Raw genomic sequence first — 22,873 nt, forward strand, 5'->3', positions numbered from 1 at the left:
TATCATGTGATAATATATAAATAGTGCCTGTTTGGGAGGGTAACAGTTGAAATTGACACCCCGAGAAAACCATTGTCAACCGACGCGAAGCGGAGGTTGACAATGGTTTTTGAGGGGTGTCAATTTCAACTGTTATCTTCCCAAACAGGCACTATTTATTTTGTTATACTGAATGTCTTTTTAAAAATTTGTAAAATTTTTTTACTGCTTTTATATAGGAATAACGTGAATTCTACAGCGAACCGTACGCGCATAATTTTCGCGCATGTAACATTTTTTAATGTTACCCGTTGCCAAGTGCGTTGCTAACGCTGAGGGTAATAGTAAATATTATTAACTGCGTCTTAACAAATCAGATTTCAGTATTTAACATGAAAGTATAACAATATAAAAATAGTGCCTGTTTGGGAGGGTAACAGTTGAAATTGACACCCCGAGGAAACCATTGTCAACCGTCAAGCGGAGGTTGACAATGGTTTTCGAGGGGTGTCAATTTCAACTGTTATCCTCCCAAACAGGCACTATTAATTTTATTATACTGAGTGTATTAATTTTAGAGAATATTTTTACTGCTCTTATATAGAAATGACGTGAATTCTATGGTGAACTGAACGCGCATAATTTACGTGCATGTTACAATTCGTTGTGTTACCCGTTGCTAAGTGTGTTGCTAACGCTGAGGGTAATAGATCGGATTATGAACTGCATCTAAACCAATCAGATTTCAGTATTTAACATGAAATTATAACAAGATATCTGTGAGCCAATGCTCACTAGCAATACCCCTGCTCTGATGTGAATATGCAAAATAAGCAAAGTCGACATTTAACAGAAAGCTGGCATCCGATTGGTACAAAAATATATCCCACGATATGGCATGCCTAAACAAATAGTGTGTTAAAATTTCAAGCATCTGCGATAAATAGCTACTGAGAAATCTTTGACCAAAATTTGTTTGAAAATTTTGGTTAAAAATTAAGCAAAGTCGTCATTTAACAGGTCGTTGACACCCGATTGGTACAGAAATAATCCCACGATATGGCATGCCTAAAAAATATTGTGTAAAAATTTCAAGCATCTGCGATAAATAGTTGCTGAGAAATCTTTGACAAAAATTTGTTTGAAAATTTTGGCTAAAATAAACAAAGTACTCATTTAACAGGAAGTTGACGTTCGATTGGTATAAAAATATATCCCACGATATGGCATGCCTAAACAAACACTGTGTAAAGATTTCAAGCATCTGCGATAAATAGCTGCTGAGAAATCTTTGACCAAAATTTGTTTGAAAATTTTGGTTAAAAAATAAGCAAAGTCGTCATTTAACAGGTCGTTGACACCCGATTGGTACAGAAATATATCCCACGATATGGCATGCCTAAACAAATATTGTGTAAAAATTTCAAGCATCTGCGATAAATAGTTGCTGAGAAATCTTTGACAAAAATTTGTTTGAAAAGTTTTACTAAAAAAAAACAAAGTCATCATTTAACAGGAAGTTGAAGTCTGATTGGTACAAAAATACAGTACAGCTCACGAGTATCCCGACACCCACCGTGTAAAAAACACGGTGGAAAACGGTCTGTGTCGCACCGTGTACACGGTGTGACACCGTGTATGTGTATTGGAAAATTCAAGAAAAAGCACCGTGTCGCACCGTGGCCGCCCGTGTAACTCCGTGGCCACTGTGTTACTCCGTGGATATTGTTACCTGAGACGTTGATAGAAATAGCGTATGTTTAGAAATAAATAAATTATGGCTAAACAAGGGTTGAAACATATATATCCTTTTCATAATTAAAAAATAGAATGTCGACTTAAGTTGCACGGACTCAGCAAAATGTCGGGGCTGACAACGTGAAATTCATTTTTTTGTGATCTGAAAACTCGACGTAATGGGTACCTTTTAATTCATTTGTTCTTAAATAAATTGAAATAAATTCACCAAATATATTTAATAATCAATTGATATATAATCTAAAATTCAAATCAATTTAATTCATCGTGTTTTTTTTTCTAAACACACGTGATGTTGTAACTGACGATCCGATTAAAATGTCGGGAGCTGAAACGTCTTATTTTCTGTTATTTGAAAACACCTTCTGATTTATTAATTAATTTACAGCCTTACTTTAAACCAATTAAAAATGAGAAATGAAAACATTTCAGATCATGCTTTTTTTTTAAAAACATGTTGATGTGCTCTATTAAATAACAACCCCATATTACCGGTGACTCGAATAATTTGGACTTCAGCTATTTATGTAGCAATAAATAAACAAAAAATCACTTTTATATTATAGATTATAGATAAATACATGTACAAACTTCTGTTGAATTATATTCAAGCATTGTGCATGTACTAAAAATATACCCGCATTTCATACTTTCAACTTTATTTCCGTATAGCTGGTAATGGCCTCTTGATTTCACATGAAAAAATCACTCGCGCGATGTACGGAAGCTGATCAGATACACAACATTGTCTTTCATCTTGGGTTCTATACACAACAGGTGTTATTGTCTGTCTTGTTAGGTGTCACTGTAATTTACAACTAACTGTGTGTATATTTGGACGTCTGAACAGGTGTACTCGAGATGCCGTTATTCACACCTTTCCACGGACACCTGTTTGGTAACTCATCACAACCCGTCGTGTGTATGGTCTGAATATATCTTACTTCTACTTTGTTAGTTGCATGATTTTTCCTAATCTCTAACAAACAAACAAAAATGTCTGTAGATATGTACACAAACAACTACGTAAGACTCTCGGCGCGTGGATCCAAAGAACAATTCAGCAACTCTATAAATGCGGGAATTTCACAAAGTATTAACTTGCAATAAGAAATTATTTACCGGGTACACATACATACCGGTAACTTTTTGCAAGCATTTAGAACAAACACAACTTTATTTACTTTATAACCAATCTAATATGTGTGATGTGAATAGCGTCGAAATTTTGACGAACAATCGTGTACTTTACAAACTTTTAGTCATTGTGTTGAAATCGTTATTAAAGCCATGGATCTAAAATAAATGAATTAAATTCATACAAATAGAACTCTTATAATTCTAAAATGATTGCACAAAAGCACAGAGAGAGAGAGAGAGAGAGAGAGAGAGAGAGAGAGAGAGAGAGATTCCAACCCTCATACATGCAGTGTAAGAATGAAGAAACTAAACATTTCAAACACTTAATAATTCATTGTTAAACATTTTTTCTATTTTGCGGTCTTGAAAAAAACCCCAATAGAACGACATTTTTTCCTTATCATGGAAGGAGCACGTGGTGTATCTCGCGGGCTGATTTGATTGACAGGGATAGCACGAAGACTCTGACTGCATAGATTCTATCGCAATTTTAGGGGAAAAGGGTTCAATATAATGAAAACTATAAATCTAACTAATTACACTGAATTACAAGTAAAATGTACTTAAAATTAAACTCATACTGGTACTCTCTCTCTCTCTCTCTCACTCATATGACGATCATTGAACAATCAAACAGTAATTATTGCAATACTGAATAGTTTCTTGGAACACAAATAATTTCTAATCTCAAGTTGCTTATAAAGACGAAATAAAAAAATTATCAAGTACTGATCCGCGGATTCTAAGCGCAATGAATATGTACCGTGCGGTACTACATGGACAAGTACATCACAGATATGTATAAAAGAAAGAAAATTTGAAAATATATTAAATAAAAAGCTATATAATTACATGTATATTATTTAGAGAAAGTACATTTGTTTTCAACAACCCGTTAGATTTGTTATCGTTGAATAGAGTATAAGTGAGAAAAGATCACAGTTATGATTCTATGCACTATTGAATCTGCCAAACTACAATAACTACGATTACTACTACGTTTAAAAACGGACTGAAACAAAAAACGTATGGAACCGTGTATTTGAATTTTAAAAAGGAAAAGAAAGTGTTAGTGTATAAAATTGATCAAACCTTTATGTGGGCGATATCGACTTTTTTTGTTCTTAATATCAACAAAAATCAACCGTAACAATCGCATACGTCTGAAAATTGCGTGCCTAAAAATTTTGTTTATTTATTTTTATTTCTTTATCTTTTTCTTTAATTCTCTTACCTACATCAATAAATATTTTATTCTTCATAAATTTTATTCCTAAATCCTCCTTTTTTCACAGGTAAATACCGCGTGTTACACCGTGTAACTGTCCGTGTTGCATCGCGTTGCACCGTGTCGCACCGTGTTTTTTCTCGTTTCGAGGCCGTAACGGAGAACAATAGATCAAAGGTACCGACACTTCCACGCTCAGCGTGGACTTTCAAACACGGTGATCGGTGTTTTTGTCGGGATACTCGTGAGCTGTACTGTATATCCCACAATATGGCATGCCTATACAAACACTGTGTAAAAATTTCAAGCATCTGCGATAAACAGTTGCTGAGAAATCTTTGATGAAAATTTGTTTGAAAATAATGGTTAAAAAAAAACAAAGTCATCATTTAACAGGAAGTTGGCGTACGATTGGTACAAAAATATATCCCACAATATGGCATGCCTATACAAACACTGTGTTAAAATTTCAAGCATCTGCGATAAATAGTTGCTGAGATAAATGCGACAGAAATTTTTGTTACGGACGGACGGACAGACAGACAGACGGACGGACGGACGGACGGACGGACAGATGGACAGACACACAAGGGTAAAACAGTATACCCCCTCTCCTTCGGAACGGGGGTATAATAAAGTAAAATTTTATATAATACAATAGTATATTATACATATTGTATCATATGATGCAATATTATATATTGCAATATCATATGTAACAGTATTATGTGATAAAATAATAATAAATAAAATAATACAATATCATATTATACAATATTGTATCATAATATACAATACTACACATAAGTTAAACAATATCATGATAGAATATCATATCATAAAATATAAAATATAAAATATAAAAAAAATTGATCCAATATCATATCATATAACTTTTAACAATATAACATTTGATATTATATCGTATCTTGTTAAACAATAGTGTATCATATCATACAATACTATATCATAGAAATCATGTTATATCATTTAACAACAAACACAACTATCTATCAAGCAGGTCTGAGTGAGGTAGCATTCTTGAAAATGGAGATCAAGCTCTGCATCTGAAGCTACCTTTGCGTTTCATTTATAATATAGTTAAATCAACTATGCAAGCTATCATCTATAAAACATGTGACCTGTTCCAAAAAAATAAACCTCATTCAGCATCCGAAATCTATGGCTCAGATTCAGCTGTCGGGTGCATCAGGATCATAAGACGCATCATCCATGCAAGTTTGGTGAAGTTAGGACCAGTAATACGCAAGATATCATCAAGAGAGGGCACCTGTTTCAAAAACTTTAACCAGCAATTTAAACCTTAACCTCCTCCAGCATCCAAAATATATGGCTCAGATTTAGCATCCATGCCTGTCAGGTGCATCAGTATTATAAGACACACCATCCGGGCAAGTTTGATGAAGTTAGAACCAGTAGAAACTAAGATTTAATCATCAGAGGGCACCTGCTCACTTTAACCAGCACTAAAAACCTTAACTTCCTCAAACATCCAAAACCTTTGGCTCAGATTCAGCTTTTAAGCCTGTCTGGGGCATTAGTATCATAAGACACACCATCCATGCAAGTTTGGTGAAGTATGGACCAGCAGTTACTAAGATATAATCATCAGAGGGCACCTGCTGACAAAACTTTAACCAGCTCTAAAAACATTAACCTCCTCCAGCATCCAAAACCTTTGGCTCATATTCTACATTCAAGCCTGTTAGGTGCATCAGTATCATAAGACGCATCATCCATACAAGTTTGGTGAAGTTAGGACCAGTAGTAACTAAGATATAATCATCAGAGGGCACCTGCAACAAATACTTTAACCAGCACTAAAAACCTTAACCTCCTCCAGCATCCGAAACCTATGGCTCAGATTCAGCATTTAAGCCTGTCTGGGGCATCAGTAATTCAGTATAATAAGACACACCATCCACGCAAGTTTGGTGAAGTAAGGACCAACAATAACTTAGATATTGCTATCAAAGTGCACCTGCAACTAAAACTTTAACCTGCTCCAAAAACCTTAACCTCCTCCAGCATCTGAAATTTACAACCCAGATTCAGCATCCAAGTCTTTCAAGTCCATAAGTAGGTTCAGATGCATCATCCATGCAAGTTTGGTGAAGATAGGACAAGTAATAGCTTAGATACAGGACCTGAAACAAAAACTTTAACCAGGTCCAGGCGCCGACATGGGGGGTATAGCATAAGCTCCCCTTGACTTCATCTCGGTGAGCCAAAAATATATCTTTCAAAAGTCTTGCAGAAGTACATACTTTCTTAATTTTTTTTAAACATGATGCTGAACTAGTATACCTATTTGATGTACAAAAGAAAAATTTAGCTGTGGGAAATTTTGTTGTTAATGATTTATTTTTTCCTGAAAACAATTTATATGAACCTTGAAAGTCCAAGGACTTTGGACAATAACAATTTAGAATGCAAAACCCCCAGGTTTTTAACCCTTATTAAATCATATTAAGAAGCCTGTATAACTGGAAATAGAAATAGGTTCCTTTGGGCAATCAATAATCTTTCAATTGGAGCATCCTGTCTAAAAGAACCAATGTTGGAACCCCAAATATGTTTGACCTGCAGCCGCCTTGAAGAATAGAAGCAATGAAGAATTAATCCTGTAGTGATTTGGTAGAAAACATCACAATTTCCGTAGCATTACCAATACACTTACGATGTAGTTCTTCCAATATGACTTAGGGTGCACTCTGGCTTTTTCTCCAAGGATAACATTGGCTTTGACAGGAATTAAACATTTTTGTCACATTATAATTTATTGAAGACCACCAGAAACCTACCCAAATTAACATTTATGACTAAAAAAAAATTCTGTAAACATATTATATCTAGGTAATATATTAGCAAAAAATTATTTTTTTCAACAAGTAATGTGGATTTCATTTCGCAAATTTCTGAATGTACTTATTTATCTATATACATGACATTAAGTGATGTACTTGATTTAGCGCAAGCAGCCATTCCATCAAAAACACTATAAAGAATGCACAGCCAATGCAACATAATAACAGCTTACAGTCATGTGTATGAGAACATGTACATTTACAACATATTGTAAGTACACAGACATTTTACCCCGACCGGACTTATCGTTTACTAGAAAAAGTCAGTCGGACGTGCCTTAAATTAGTGTCAAACCTTGAGTTATTTTTTTTTCATTTCTGGGATAATCTTCAGGATCATCCCTCTTTCAAGAGCCCAACATACCCATCAGATGACAAATGTTTAGATGTAATGTGTTATAATCATGCAAAGATTTCCACTTAATCAGGTAGCTGTTACAAACCATTCCTGATATACATATTTTACTGAATGATTTTTTTCTGATTATACAATAAGATATATTGATGTTTCAGAACAGAGAGAATTCCTGCCATGGAGTAAAAGACAATTTGCCAATAAAGATTTCACACCTTATTCCTTTCTTTAGAGAGACAGTATGGTGCATCTTGTTAAAAACCCGACTTGCAAAAATGTATAAACTTTCATAAAATTTTCTCCATTTAATCAATTTCATTAAAATTAATAATTATTTATGCCCCCCAAAAATACTTGTTAACTCTATCGAAAAATCTACCACTTTTCTTCAAAACATGTTCCTTGTTTCAATAGATAGCCATTTTGGAAGCCATTGTTGTCAAATAATCTCGTTGGGTTTGAAATAAGTGCATGACTTTTTTAAGTCACCCTCAGTTTTCTTAATGACAAATTTTCAAGCATGTGTTTTACATTGAACGATGAAGGAAGCCACGTCCCGTGATCCCATTAGTTACAAGACATTTCAATAGTATCATCGCAAAAGAAGAAGAGCTTTGCAATTCCACATGTGGCTTTAATTTAACAATGACTAAATATATTTTTCACTTGGCCATAACAGTAAACTTGACTTGCAGTACATTAATTGCAATACTGCATGCTATGTGATTAGCATATCTACATCATTTCGATATTGAAAAAGAATATATGATTTCCTAATAGTTCTTAATTCTCTTATATGTTAAATTTTAGCAACTTAACCTTTTTTTAAACAAAGGCTATTGTTCAAGTAACTGCACTCAAATATTCAATATTTGTAATCAGTATGATATCATACTGATTACAAATATTGAATGTTTGAGTACAGAGACTTGAACAATTGGTAAATGCATGCGAACATTTTTATTTCAAGTGTTAGAATTACAAAATTTAATTTTCAAAAGTCTTTATTTTAGTTGATATCTTTAATTGCTGATCAGAATCCCTTCCTACATACGTAGTACATAAAAATCTATGTTTTAAAATATACGCGAAAAAGGCTACTTGCAATGCTAACGTTTTTCGCTTCAAGATTTATCTAATTTTCATCACTAGAGGTTAACGTGTATGCCAAAAATATATACTTCACAACATGTTACGTACGTACGGGATCCCTTCTTTACTATTAAACATGCATATTTACTGTTAACAAAACACATGCAGGGCTCGCCAAGATTCTCCTGGATATGTTTGTTAATAGAAATATGTCTTTTCTACTTCTCCTATGCAGTAATTGTTCAAAGTTATTAAAATAACCAGAATATTGTAAGTATGTATATTTTGCTGATTTTAAAAAAATGTTATTATAGAAGTTGCTTTAAACTAAATTTATTCTGTAGGTGAGGCCCCTTGAGGGGTTATTTGACATATTTATGTCTGTTCATGTTAAAATAAACTGAAATTGGTAAATCATTTATAATTCATCAATGAAGGGATGATGTGCTCCATTTAAAAAGTACCTTTTACATCATAGACCCCGATGACCATAGTCGGGCGAAGATCTTGTAGTTTTCAGCACATGTCAATTACTGTCAATCAAAACCCATGTGGTACAAATAAACGATACAAGATTAATCCAGTTTGTTTGACACTTCAATTTCTGGAAGCTCATAATATTATTAATTTGGTATGTGAATGGAAGGGAGTTTTATGTACTTTAACTATCACAATGTTATATCTTACTTTCTAAAGATACAAAGGATAAATCTGAAGTAAAACACACATGACTTTCAGCTGTACTGTCTCTAATCAATTGATGCCTGTCCTGTTAATATATCAAAACAAGACTGTAAACGTACTATATTTAGCATGTATGATATTTGGCAGAAAATGATTTTGCAACAGGTTATCATGGAATTGAATTAGTGCATTTCGGAATGCACCTATTTATCTATGTAACTGTTTGACAATTCATAATGTACTTGATTAAGCAAAAGCTGCATTCCAATGTAAAAAAAACAGCCCCCCTCCCATTCATGGCCCCAACCTACCCCTGGGGATCATGATTTGAACAAACTTGAATCTACCATACCTGAGGATGCTTTCTGGTCAAACGTTTTTTGAGAAGAAGATTTTTAAAGATTTTTCTCTATATATTCCTATGTAAAATTTGCCCCCCCCCCCCATGGTAGCCCCACCCTACCCCTGGGGGTCATGATTTGAACAAACTTGAATCTACATTACCTGAGGATGCTTCCACATAAGTTTCAACTTTTCTGGGTTAATGCTTTTTGAGGAGATTTTTGAAAAAATACCAACATTTTCAGTAACTTTTAATTATTTCCCTAAAAATAAGGCATGGCACTTCACTTTTACAAACTTGAATCCTCTTCACCCAATTATGCTTTTTGTCAAGTTTGGTTGAAATTGGTTCTGTAGTTCTGGAGAATAAGTAAAAATTGTAAAAAGTTTAAAGCAGATGGACGGATGCCGGACAGAAAGTGATCAGAAAAGCTCACTTGAGCTTTCAGCTCAGGTGAGCTAAAAATTAAATATTCTTATAAAATAAAAGCCAACTTGAAAAGTTTTATGACTTGTATGTACATCCAGCAGTGTAAAGTATGATACATATTCAACTTCTTGCCCTCACATTTATATATTCAAATTGAAACCAAAATGCAATGCAATTGGTTTACCTTAAGCATAAATATTATCAAATACACAGATTCTGAGATCAAGCCGTCTAGGAAACATGAAAAAAAATGACTAAACCGTAGCTATTGGTAGCTATAAAAGATGCTACTGTAACATACTTGAAGATAATTAATATACAAGGTCAGGTATAATTGAATCACTGAACAAGTTAAAAAATTTTGATAATTTTAAACATTTAACAAAACTATTATAATATATGCTAGCAAAACACATTTACCAGATAAACTTTAGTAATGTATAAATATATACTGGAAATCAGACACAAAAAAGATTATTATTTACTTATCATTTTTGTCTAAGAAAACATGAAATTTTAATTTTAAGTTTTTAATAAGGAGTTTGCTTCTTTAATCAATGTGGAGTAATACGTCAACAGTAATCAAACAAATGCAGCCAGTATAAATATTTTTATTTTATGGCAATCTTATAATGTATAAAGTTGAAAGAACTAAAAATTCACAATTTTTAAATGTCAGTTGCGTACTTTACTAAATTGTTATGTTATTTTTTAGAATAGTTGATGTACGTATTTTTTTTTTATTTCATTGCACTCATTGGCAAAATATGATGTCAGCTAAAACTTACTTTATTTTTGTAATTCAATCAAAATCAGTCAACAAGAGAAAAGCTGTCAATGTGACAGCAAATTGGGTTTCCTTCTGTGTGAACAGTGTCCATAATCCAATTGTCCACCTTGAATTGATGAACACTACCTTTCCAGAGAAATGGGATACTCTAAATGCATTTTTTAAAGCAATATGAGCTGTACTTTTACACAGGATGAATCTCTGCCATTCAGTCAACTGAAAGGTGACTGAAAGGTAACTGAAATGTGACTGAATGGCATAGCTGTGCCATTCAGCCATATTTCTAGACCATTCAGTTAACATTCAGTTGACTGAATGGCAGAGATCCATCCTAGCTGTGTTAGAATTTTATTTTGCTGCAAAAACATGCTAGTATGCTAAGTCTGCATGTAACGACTTTTATTATAAAAAAAAAATTGAAAAAATCATTAATTTTTGTCAGAAAAAAGATTTCTCTTCTAAGGAATATAGAGCAATTCAATTTTTGTAGAGGAGGACAATAATTCAATCTTGCTTCAATTAAGGTTTCTTATCGGTTTTTCCCACAAAAATAAGGCTAACAGAAATTTAAAAAACCATGATATTTTTTGTCATTTTAGAAGATAATAACGTTTTTGTAAAAAAAATATTTCAGCATGAAAATTGCAGCTCATATTGCTTTAACCAAAAATTGACTAAGTTCATCAGCTGCATGGTTATTTTTTCATAAATAACCAGAAATCAAAATCCTAGCAATATTCTCACCTATGATATATATGTTTAATTGATCTGAAAAAGAACAACTTCCTGTCTTGAAAACTGTAGGAGGAGTTATCTGTACAATAGGGGTACCCTAAATGCAATAATTTGCCAAAAAATGACAAGATTAAAGGCTAGTATTTTTTTCATAAATTATAAAAAAATCAAAATTCTGGCAATATATGCATACTTCTGATATATGTATAATTGATCTGCAAAAGAACAACTTACTACATGTATCTTGAAAACCATTGGAGGATTTATCCTTACAATTGGGGTACCCTATATGCAATATTTTGCCAAAAAATTCCGAAGTTCAACAGCTGGCACGGTCCCAGTTTGGCAGTCACCTGCTGGCCTGACCTACATTTTCACAATTTCGTATTTTTCCTTTAAAACCAAGTTAAAAACTGCCATTTTTCCTGATTTCTTTTTTAATGGAAAATATAGAGTGGCACTTTGAACAAGAACAAACTTGTACATGTATTAGTCTTGGATAGATACATCTTTGATGAAAGTATTTTGTTTGTTTCAGCAATCAATCAATATTTTTTTAAGGAAAACTACATGAAAACAAACTGTTTTATGCTAAAAATGCAAAAATGGTGGGAAAAGGTTATCTTTTTAATGTCATTTTTCAAAACTGTGGGCATTTGGACATACTTGCCAACTGACCCGATTTCGTCGGGTCACACCCGATTTTTCAACCCTTCACCCGATTATTTTTTATGACCCGGCGGGTCATGCTTTTCACCCGATTTTTGTCGAACAACCCGAAAATCTCCCGATTTCCGGATTTGGTTCGTAAATTACGTTGCGCGTTTGACTTCCAGTTATGAACCCAAGCTGAGCTTGGATTTACGTAACGCGTAAACAATGCCGCTGGCTTTAACAGACACATTAAGTGTAATTATTATCGTGAGTTGTTTTGACTAAACGAAGGTTTAAATCATTAAGTGTGATGGCTTCCAATAAGAAAAGGTCTTCATCGGGGCCAGCAGAATCAAAACCAACAAAAAGAAAACGATATTTTGTACCTATCAACATATCTGGGAAAATGAATTCCCATAGCTAAAACAAAGTAATCGAGTTCAAAACGGGGCTTTTGCGTTCTATGTAACGCACATTTGAGTGTTGGATTTTGTGCCCAAAATGATCTGACTAAACATTCAAAAACGCCAAGTCATGTATAGAATGCTTTTTAATACACAATAGTCTTCCAAGTCACTTACAACTTTCATGCCATCATTTACAGAGTTCAAAAGCAACGTAAATGTTGCAGAAACTCTTTTTGCATTTTTTTTTCAGCTGAACACAACCTACTATTTTCTGTGTCAGATCACTTTACAAAATTCAAAATCAGCAACTGTTAGTTAAAATGCTTCTTTGCAATAAAGTATTACACATAAGTTTTAACACATATTTCTATTGTATATACCTATGAAATGCATGATAAATATGTCGTGAATGTCGTTACGCACTATGACCAGATTTTTTAGTTTCCAAATCTGGTCATGACCAGATTTTCACATGTTGGAGGTTGGCAAGTATGCATTTGGATCAAAATAAAAATTACTTAATATTAAAAAAACTTCACATATACATGTATATCCGTACAAAGGAAGCAGAGAATTACAGTAAATTGATGATATTCATTATGGGGGGCAAATATATTTGGGCCCATATCATACATAGTCCATTGCTGTGTTTATAAATTTTTGAATAAGTCGGGCCACCCAAACTTAATTCTACATTTAAATTCACTTCAAATTATTAAACTTACAAGGGACAGCAATGAAATTAAAACAAACAACATATCTAAAGAAATGATTCTTATCCATTTACTATATACAAATACACTGCAGAGTATTAAAGCTACATGTAGGTTACCTTTTTAATAATTATCTTTCATGACAATCGATCCCATTGAGCATCTGATATATGTAGTCCGTAATGTGCTCTAAACATTTCGAATTTCTACACATTGCAGAATTTTCGTAATATCAAACTGGAAAAGATCAAATTAAAATAGATGCTTGGTTTTTTTTTCTTCAACACAATTTCTCCCAAACCTACACGCGCAGGTTATCTTCAACATAGAATTAACTTTGGACAGCCTAATGGATGAAATAAGTTGATGCCTAGAGCTTTTATTCTAGTTTTCTGCTAAAAATAAGACAAAAATTTATGCAGCTAAACATTTTCAGCATGCATGTTATACCCATTTTCTTAATTTTGCAAATGAAGCAATAGCAACTGCATGCAAATGCTATAAACAGGACAAAAATTTATGCAGCTAAACATTTTCAGCATGCATGTTATACCCATTTTCTTAATTTTGCAAATGAAGCAAATGCAACTGCACGCAAATGGTATACAATTTGTATTTTGATATTTTTTGGAGTAAATCCTGCACCCCATGTTATCTACAATGATTTTTTCACTTTGTGGAGGTAATTCAATAACACAAGAAAGGACAGAAAAACAGTCTAAATATTAGTTTATTCAATGTGTTCACGAAGAGTGAGATTGATTTTTCTGCCAATTGCAGACAATATTTTGTTAAGTCAAGTACTCAAGTGAAGCTTTATTTACAGACAAATTCTCGTCAAACTATTTAGATGGCCAAATCACTTTACTTCTGTCCAATAATCCTATAATTGTTCATTGCTTTAGCACTCTCTTTTTCCTGTATTTAATAGAAGTCCTCTCCCTCGGGTATTTCAAAATAAGACCCTGCACCCATCATCAACTTTGATCAAAACACCAAACTGTTTTTTCGTAACTTCACTATTGTTATTTTATCATTTGATCTTTTTTAGTACAATATTAATATGTATGAGATATTTTCTGTGGGTTTTTTGGTTTAATATTTTTTTCGATGTTTCAAAGGAAATTTTGCATTAAATTTAAATACACAATTAAATAAAGTTCAGAACGAATAAAAGTGGCAAAGTTCTTAGGAATATCCTGGAATAGAAATTTTCTTGTAATTAATGCACATCTATAAACACTTTGTGGCCTTAATATTTCCTACATAAAAAGTGATGAAATTTTAAAAGAAGTTGTGCTGGCAAAAAACAGGACTGACTGACTGATGGATGAGACAAAAACATTTTACCCAATGCAATTTGCTCCATGGGTATAATAATAATACTAACAAAATTAGCATTTCATTTATTTACAACAGAAATTGATTGATACACAAAGTGCACATTTGGTATATTTGAGATCTTTCTCTTCATATATAATTCATTTTAAAAAATCAACCCATTCGAGAAAACCCTTGAAGATAAACCTTTTATTTAAGATTAATTACTTTACACAACGCATCCTCAAAGACATGCAATAACTTGCTGGGTGTATAAAATTCACATTTAGCTACATTTCCTGTCAAAGTAGCTTATGTGTTTTCAAGATATTCTTAGCTTTAACAACAGACCATAGGCCTTTATATTTACATCTTAAATTCAATTCTTCTGTAATTGGCCCAGATGGGCCTTGCTTTTATGTCAGTTTCAATACAATGCAATAATTGGTCATGTTCGTCAGGTACCATATCTATCATCATTCCCATCCCTTACCAAAACAAATATTAAGGACAATTTTGCAACATTCACTTTTCCTTCATAATACAAAGACAAAACTCCATATTTTCCAATTGCCCTGGGTTATACAATTCCACTCTCAAAGGCTTGCTAGTTGTTACTTCTTAATAAAGATTAACTTGGGCTTAAACAAAAAAAATAAATGCTCAGTAATTTTCCAAATCTATGGAGTATTACTTGATCTTTTCTGAATAAGTCTGACTAAAAATAACAACTTCCCCTAATACTTCCATTAAGTGCCATTTCTAATATTGTTAGCTCATTTGCTTGACCAACGTGAAAATGCATTTTCTAATGTTAGACTTTTTCGTCCCTGCAGATTTGATGGGTTTTTTTACACAACACTTTCATCATATCCTCCCACATTAAAGGAAGACATTGCTAATGATCAAAACAAGTGTATATGCCCCTTGCATTTGTCCAGCTGAATGGTTATCATAGATATAGGAGATGTCTTCATTTTCAGGGAGCAAAGAGTCGTTATTTTGTCTCAAGAGGAAAGAAAAACAATAATTACATTGCTGAAAGGAATAGATGTCATAAACGCACCAAAACCCTTGCTCCATTCAATTTTGTTTTTCAATACATTCAGTCCCAGACAGAAAGTTTTATTGTTCTGCTCATTATTCATAGAAAACTGATTATAAATGACACTTAAATGCTACAAACTAAGTAGATTCACGAGTAATGGTAACAATATTGGCATCATATCCCTTAACAAATGGAAATTCAGGCTTTTAACGGCCCGTATAAACTAAAAGCATGCGACCCAGCAACTGTAGAATTGTTTCAACAACCATCGTTTATTTGGTGAGATATTCACCTCTGATAGTCCCATTACATTAGGATGGCAACCTTCTAGAATAGTGTGATGTCTTGTTTAAGGTCTCACATCACTGCAACACTTAACACTACAAAAAGGACAATCTTTAATTCAATGTAATCTAGTGACACATCACATCCCCGCAAATCAAATCAAACAAATGAACTGAACAATTGTGGAACATGGTAAACAGGTTTTTTTTTTTCTCTTGCTGGTTAAATTATTGCAAACATGTAATCAACCTCAAATTAACAGCTACCAGACCATGCTATCAATTTCAACTTTCCAAGAAATAACCAGCTTGCATTCCAATCATCAATAATTTAAAAAGACAATTCCTTCTATTTTTAAAACAATTCCTTCACTCACTATTTGATGTACGTCTGTTCCTTTCCATTAATTATGTCATTAACATTTTGGCTAATAATTCTTTGAAACTTGTATGCTTATTAATAAGTAAAAATTGTGAGTTATTTATGGTAGAGTGTTAATTTTCAAATTTGATATCCTTACATACTACAGTATATAACATGCCAAATCAAATTTTCAAAATTAAAATGCAATACATATAAAACTTAACTAAATAAAAACTATGTACTACCGGTGGTATGTAAAAAACTTTTGTAAAAGAACAAATATCGATTAGCCTATCTTTTCCTCATGTCAGATATAACCCTCTGGAGCTATTTCTTAAAACAGTTTATATACATCTGGAATTATTATACCTGTCTGAGTACTTGAAGCTGGCATTATTATCCCATTCAAAATAAAAGACAATGAATGTAACTTGGTCAAAGTTGTTTCGAATAAGATGGATATTACAAGGCAATATTTCACAAGTGCAATTCATGTCTGATTAAGTCTAACATGTATCTAGCACTATAAAGTACGGTCATTATACTTCCAGAACTTTTGTTTCTTGACGTGTAAAGTTGTTTTTTTTTTATTGCTTAATGAGTATGTATCACCAAGTGACTTCAGTCCTTAAATACCCTTCGGGAATAGAAAAGATTTTTATGCAAATTTGGATCATCACCTTCTGTAAATCCTAATTTGCTTCTCATCCCAGTCTCCTTCAAGCAAAACACTTGCATTAATTTGGTCTAAGTGTAGGAAAAAAATTAGACCATTATCAGTTGAGGAATTATTAAGTCTATAAGTAAAAATGTCTGAAAGGGCTAAAGGTTACTTCAGCCTGTACATTCTCTGCATGTTGTATAATAAGCTGACATTTTATGTATGTTATACATCCATCTACCTGATATTCAATGTATGCTATAACTGAAATTCTATGTATGCAGTAAAACTTGCTGACATTCTATGTACATGTACTATGTTGAACATCTAGCTGACATTCTATGTATGCTGTACATCTGTATATCGCAACTGAACGCAGCGCAGCTTGGTGTTTGTCTCTTCAAAGATTGATCCAGAACATCAATGTTATAGAGGTACGATTAAATGCAACATGATGCGCTTAGTAACACTGCGATGCTATGATATAATGATAATGAATAATTATGATTGAAAATTAATTGTAGAAATTAAAAGGAAATTGTTTTGACAGTCAAAATATGTTCTACGATTAACATGATTGAGACATCAAGATCTGGTGAGATTTGTTGCGATTACTACGATTACTCTATGATTAAGACTGGGACCTCAGTCATGCTGCAAATCATGATAGTCAGAAAGTAGAATGAACCAACAAATGTATTTGTTATTTTAAAAGTTGCAAACATTTTTTAAAATTCAATAAAAATTTTATTTTGTGTATCATAATCACAATATACATCCAAACAGTAACAAAGAACATCAGGCTGAAAAACTTTTAAAAGGACCTTAATCTCCAACCTAAAGTTCATGCTCTGACAAATATGCTCTGGCGAAGTGGTTAGGCAGACAGAGGGACAGACTGATCACCATAAGACACATGCAGAGTGGGACTTGAACAATTTTTCCGCAAAGAAGAGTAAAAGTTTGAATTCTAAGAAAAAAATTTTAGCTTGTAAAGGAATCTTTAAATTTATGACAGAGAGGATAAAAACAATATTTCGCCAGATCTTTGATTTCAGTGGTATAATCACCTTGCAGGTTCTATACTAAAGCTAAAAGATACTTAAAATTTTTGCATAAGCATTACTCCATTTTATTCAATAAAGATTAACTTGCTGATAGGTTGGAGAAACAGCAGGGCAATCAAAGTTAGTGACACGTTTACAAAGGATGTCATGAATGACATGTGCAGAATTGAGAATGGTGTGGTTTTGCTAAAAGGTGAATGGTGAGTAGTGAGGTTTAAATATGAAATCAAAGTACTGAAGTACTGATGGGAGTTGATTTAATCGATTATTATTCATCTAAAATCAACGATATCTTATTTTGCTTGGCAAGTAGCTTATAATCTCTATTTGAATTACGCACATTTTTTTAATATGGATTCTTGAACTTTTCCGACAAGAATTTCGAGAAAACCTCTTATGAATCATGTTGTGTTATATTAAAAAATTGAATTGATTTTATCAAACTATGTATCGGAATTCAAAATATTTCAAAAAGTGTATGGATCCAACCAATAATGCACTCTAGTCTCGTTCAACCAGATGCTCGGCTGTCTCCGTTAATCTCTGACAAGTAAGAGATACCAGGTCACATGATAGCTGTCAGGTTTTTTTTTTTTTGGTAACGTTAATACATACTTTGTTTTCCAAAATTCAATTATCACTCAACTTACTATTTAGATATGAGAATCTGACAAAACCGCTTGATATTGTGATTTTTCGTAAGCTGTTTGTTTCTACTTTTACTTTTGTTTTAATGTAAAGTTACCCGCTAGTCTGGTTCTCGCTCCCGCCCAAAACGAAGTAAAAACGCAGTGGCAGGGGAACCAGTCTAAGCTACGAGCGCGCTCATTGGTCAATTAAATGCCAGCCGCCAATTTTCATATTCGATTCCGCCATGTTGTCTACCATCACAGATGACAGTGAAATGAATTAAAAAGGGAATTATCTGATTCTGTACGGTACTACCGGTTGATAAGGTTAAAAAATACGTTGTCAATGGGGTATTTGTCAACGGAGTGTTTTAGTGTGAAAAATCCACGGCTGAACAGAGGAAGAATCTGAATGAATGAATCGAGTGTCGACACCCCCTGCATCTTCTGTATGAGCACTTCAAGAAAGTTGATCATTAACTTGTTAAAATATATTCTTTGAATCACTTGAATGGCAGTTAAACGTGTTTGTAATTAGAATGAATATGAAACGAAATACTGTGATCTTAGCATCTACCTTTAAAACGGGGTTGAACAATTACAACTGACCATCGGGCAAATACCGGTGTATCGAATGTAAAACACCCGTTATTTATTTTTTTCTTTGACATTTTACTTGACAATAATTTCTGAACAAATAATTCTAACTACATTTTTTTTTTATTATTAACACTGATTTTATGACACGAAGAAAACAGTTCATGTTCTTCTTGTGTAGAATCTGATAATATTAATAGTTGCAGTATTATATAATAATTTTCTTAAAAACTGCTTGAAATATGAAAACTTTTAACAATTTCACTGATATCAAATTTATTTATCTTCCCAAAAGGCCTGCCCTGAGTTGCACAGACCCTAAAGAAAACCAAGAAAAACTCACTGATTTTATGAATGATGCAACAAAAAAAAGTGAAGACGTAATTTAAGTAATGGAGAAGTATACATGCTAAAGTCTGGTTATGTCAATTTGGATGTTATTGTGATGTACCGGTAGTCAGCTATTTGTGTGGTTGTTTATGTGTGAAATCAGAGAGTATGTGAGACACGAGACTGTCAAAAAAAGGACATTTGGAATGTTGGAGACAAATGCCTCGATCGATTGTCATGCAGCCAGTGCTCATGCAGCACTCATGAATGGTATGGTTAAATTGAACTTTGCCTACTGTGAACTCTGATTTTTTTTCCAAGTCCGTCTGTGCACTTTGTGTGATCAAACTGCAATACAAGTTTCAACATGCCAGCATTTTACCTAATTTGCATGTTAAATTGCACATAAGACTCACATGAGCAACTCACGTGAGGAAATCTTGTTAGTCCTCACGTGAGCTGCTCATGAGCAAATTGTGAGAATGTTTTGGTATGGGTATGGATGGTCTTGGTGGTCAAAGCAACAGTTTTTAAAGTGATTTCAAAATGAGGGAGACATAGCCTTGGACTGCATTACATATGGATGACCTCAACAGAAATCCTTTATCACATAAATTGATAGTCCAAAATATCTCAATGTAAAAAGATTGCAGCTGCAGGTCTGTAGCTTCCGATCTGAAAAAATTCAGATGGACGACCTGAGAGCTTCAGTGCCTCCCATAAGTAAAGACTGCAATTTATGGCCCACAAAAAAATGCGCTAGTTTTAGGCTAATTAATCTTATTTTCATACAAATTCTGTACAACTATTTGATTCCAAAAAAATCTCTAAAACATTTTATTACAGATATCCTCACTTCACTTATCTCTGATATTCATTTAAACACCATCACCAGCCCTGTAAAGTGAAGTGGTGCAGTTTGTTTATATGTAAAAATTTCTTTAATTGCAAAATTTCCATCTGAATTTCTACAGTATGTCCCATAGAATGAACAAATGAAATATTCCTGCACTATATGTTCTAAATGGCCTTAAGACTTAGAAATACATGTATCTTTAATTTATATTCTGGATTATTCTAAAACATTCCACACACTCAAAACATCACACCGACATAAATGATCAACCCTGTTCCTATTTTCACCTTCAATTTTAGTACACATAAATTGTGCTTTCCATCAAAACTATTTCAGGAATTTTCATGGTTAAATAGAACTTTGGTGAAACACTGCACAATTAGGATCAAGAGTGGATGACGTATGCAATTCTGGGATTGCACAGGAATGCTAAGAAAAAATTAGGATTTAAAATCAGCTTATAGAAACATGTCACTCCTCATTACCCTCAGCGAACCTTAACCAATTCTAGAGAGATTAATGGAATAATTCCAAGAGCTGGTGCAACTACTTCACTTCACAGGCCTGTCTTCATCATTTTGTCGTATTTCTTCATTTGTTCATGTATAGATTAATAGATCAAAAATCTAATTCCCATTAAACAAAATATTTTAAAATGAAAGAGAATGTGAGGAAGCTCACATGTCCCATGCTACCCTATTACTCGACAATGATACACATAATGAGTGGCAATGTATGCATTAAATACACAATATAATTTGATAAAGGGCATAACTAGAAAAAAACCTTCCTGCAAATATGCACATCTATTCTTTTGGCTCTAACAACTTAAACCACAATAAGTTCAAAAGGGCCAAAACTCCCAGAAAAATATTGAAATCGGAAATTCCTGGTAATATGCACATCTACCCATTTTGTCCTAAATGCCTACAAAATTTTACTAAATTCCATGCAGCGGCTTAAGAGGAGTTTCACTAAATTCCATGCAGCGGAATGAGGAGTTGCACTTTTTGGACTTGCACTTACAAACTGTTCATTACCATATTTAACACAGGGCAAAAATTCTAAGTTCAATAGGGCCAAAATTCCCAGAAAAATAATGGAATCGGCATATCCTGGTAATGCGCACGAATAGGCATATCCTGGTAATGTGCACATCTGAACATTGTGTCCTAATACCTACAAAGTTTTAAGAAATTCTGTGCAGCGGTTTGAGTGGAGTTGCACTTACAAAAAAAACAGGACTGATGGTCTGGGTGACGGACCGACTGACTGACACGAACCAGTCAAAAACATATCCCTAGCAACTTTGTTGTGTGGGGGTATATTCAAGTTTCAAAGGAAAAGTCAGTTTTCATAACTTATGGTTCCTCATTCCTTTTCATGCATTCATGGAATAATTTTTCCAAACTATAATATATGCATATTAAGTAATTAAAATTAATGCTGAAAAAAAAAACAAGATATCTGTGAGCCAATGCTCACTAGTGATACCCCCGTTCTGATGTGAATATGCAAAATAAGCAAAGTCGACATTTAACAGAAAGCTGGCATCCGATTGGTACAGAAATATATCCCACAATATGGCATGCCTAAACAAATAGTGTGTTAAAATTTCAAGCATCTGCGATAAATAGCTGCTGAGAAATCTTTGAGGAAAATTTGTTTGAAAATTTTGGCTAAAATAAACAAAGTACTCATTTAACAGGAAGATGACGTCCGATTGGTACAAAAATATATCCCACGATATGGCATGCCTTAACAAACACTGTGTAAAAATTTCAAGCATCTCCGATAAATAGCTGCTGAGAAATCTTTGAGGAAAATTTGTTTGAAAATTTTGGCTAAAATAAACAAAGTACTCATTTAACAGGAAGATGACATCCGATTGGTACAAAAATATATCCAACAATATGGCATGCCTTAACAAATACTGTGTAAAAATTTCAAGCATCTGCGATAAATAGTTGCTGAGAAATCTTTAACGAAAATTTCTTTGAAAATTTCTGTTAAAAAATAAACAAAGTCGTCATTTAACAGGAAGTTGACTTCCAATTGATACAAAAATATGTCCTACAATATGGCATGCCTAAACAAATAGTGTGTTAAAATTTCAAGCATCTGCGATAAATAGTTGCTGAGAAATCTTTGACAGAAATTTGTTTGAAAATTTTGGCAAAAAATAAACAAAGTCGTCATTTTACAGGAAGTTGACGCCTGATTGGTACAAAAATACATCCCACGATATAGCATGCCTATACAAATACTGTGTAAAAATTTCAAGCATCTGCGATAAACAGTTGCTGAAAATTCTTTGACAGAAATTTGTTTGAAAAGTTTTGCTAAAAATAAACAAAAGTACTCATTTAACAGGAAGTTGACGTCTGATTGGTACAAAAATATATCCCACGATATATATCTGCGATAAATAGTTGCCGAGATAAATGCGACAGAAATTTTTGTTACGGACGGACAGACAGACAGAGACAGACAGACGGACAGACAGATGGATGGACAGACAG

At 33.2% G+C, this 22,873-nt stretch overlaps 1 protein-coding gene and 1 long non-coding RNA gene across 4 annotated transcripts in view; one reads left to right on the forward strand and one right to left on the reverse strand.

Annotated features, from left to right (window-relative positions):
* LOC128177624 (leukocyte tyrosine kinase receptor-like) overlaps positions 1-22,873 on the reverse strand; it is a 201,830-nt gene that overhangs the window by 153,548 nt on the left and 25,409 nt on the right. The gene's annotated exons all lie outside the window — the stretch shown is intronic.
* On the forward strand, positions 16,494-21,747 carry LOC128177627 (uncharacterized). Its single transcript, XR_008242856.1, has 3 exons — positions 16,494-17,306; positions 18,034-18,139; positions 19,461-21,747. It is a non-coding gene; the product is annotated as an uncharacterized LOC128177627 (long non-coding RNA).

This window comes from Crassostrea angulata, chromosome 3, assembly GCF_025612915.1.
Source record: "Crassostrea angulata isolate pt1a10 chromosome 3, ASM2561291v2, whole genome shotgun sequence".
Lineage (NCBI taxonomy): Eukaryota > Metazoa > Mollusca > Bivalvia > Ostreida > Ostreidae > Magallana > Magallana angulata.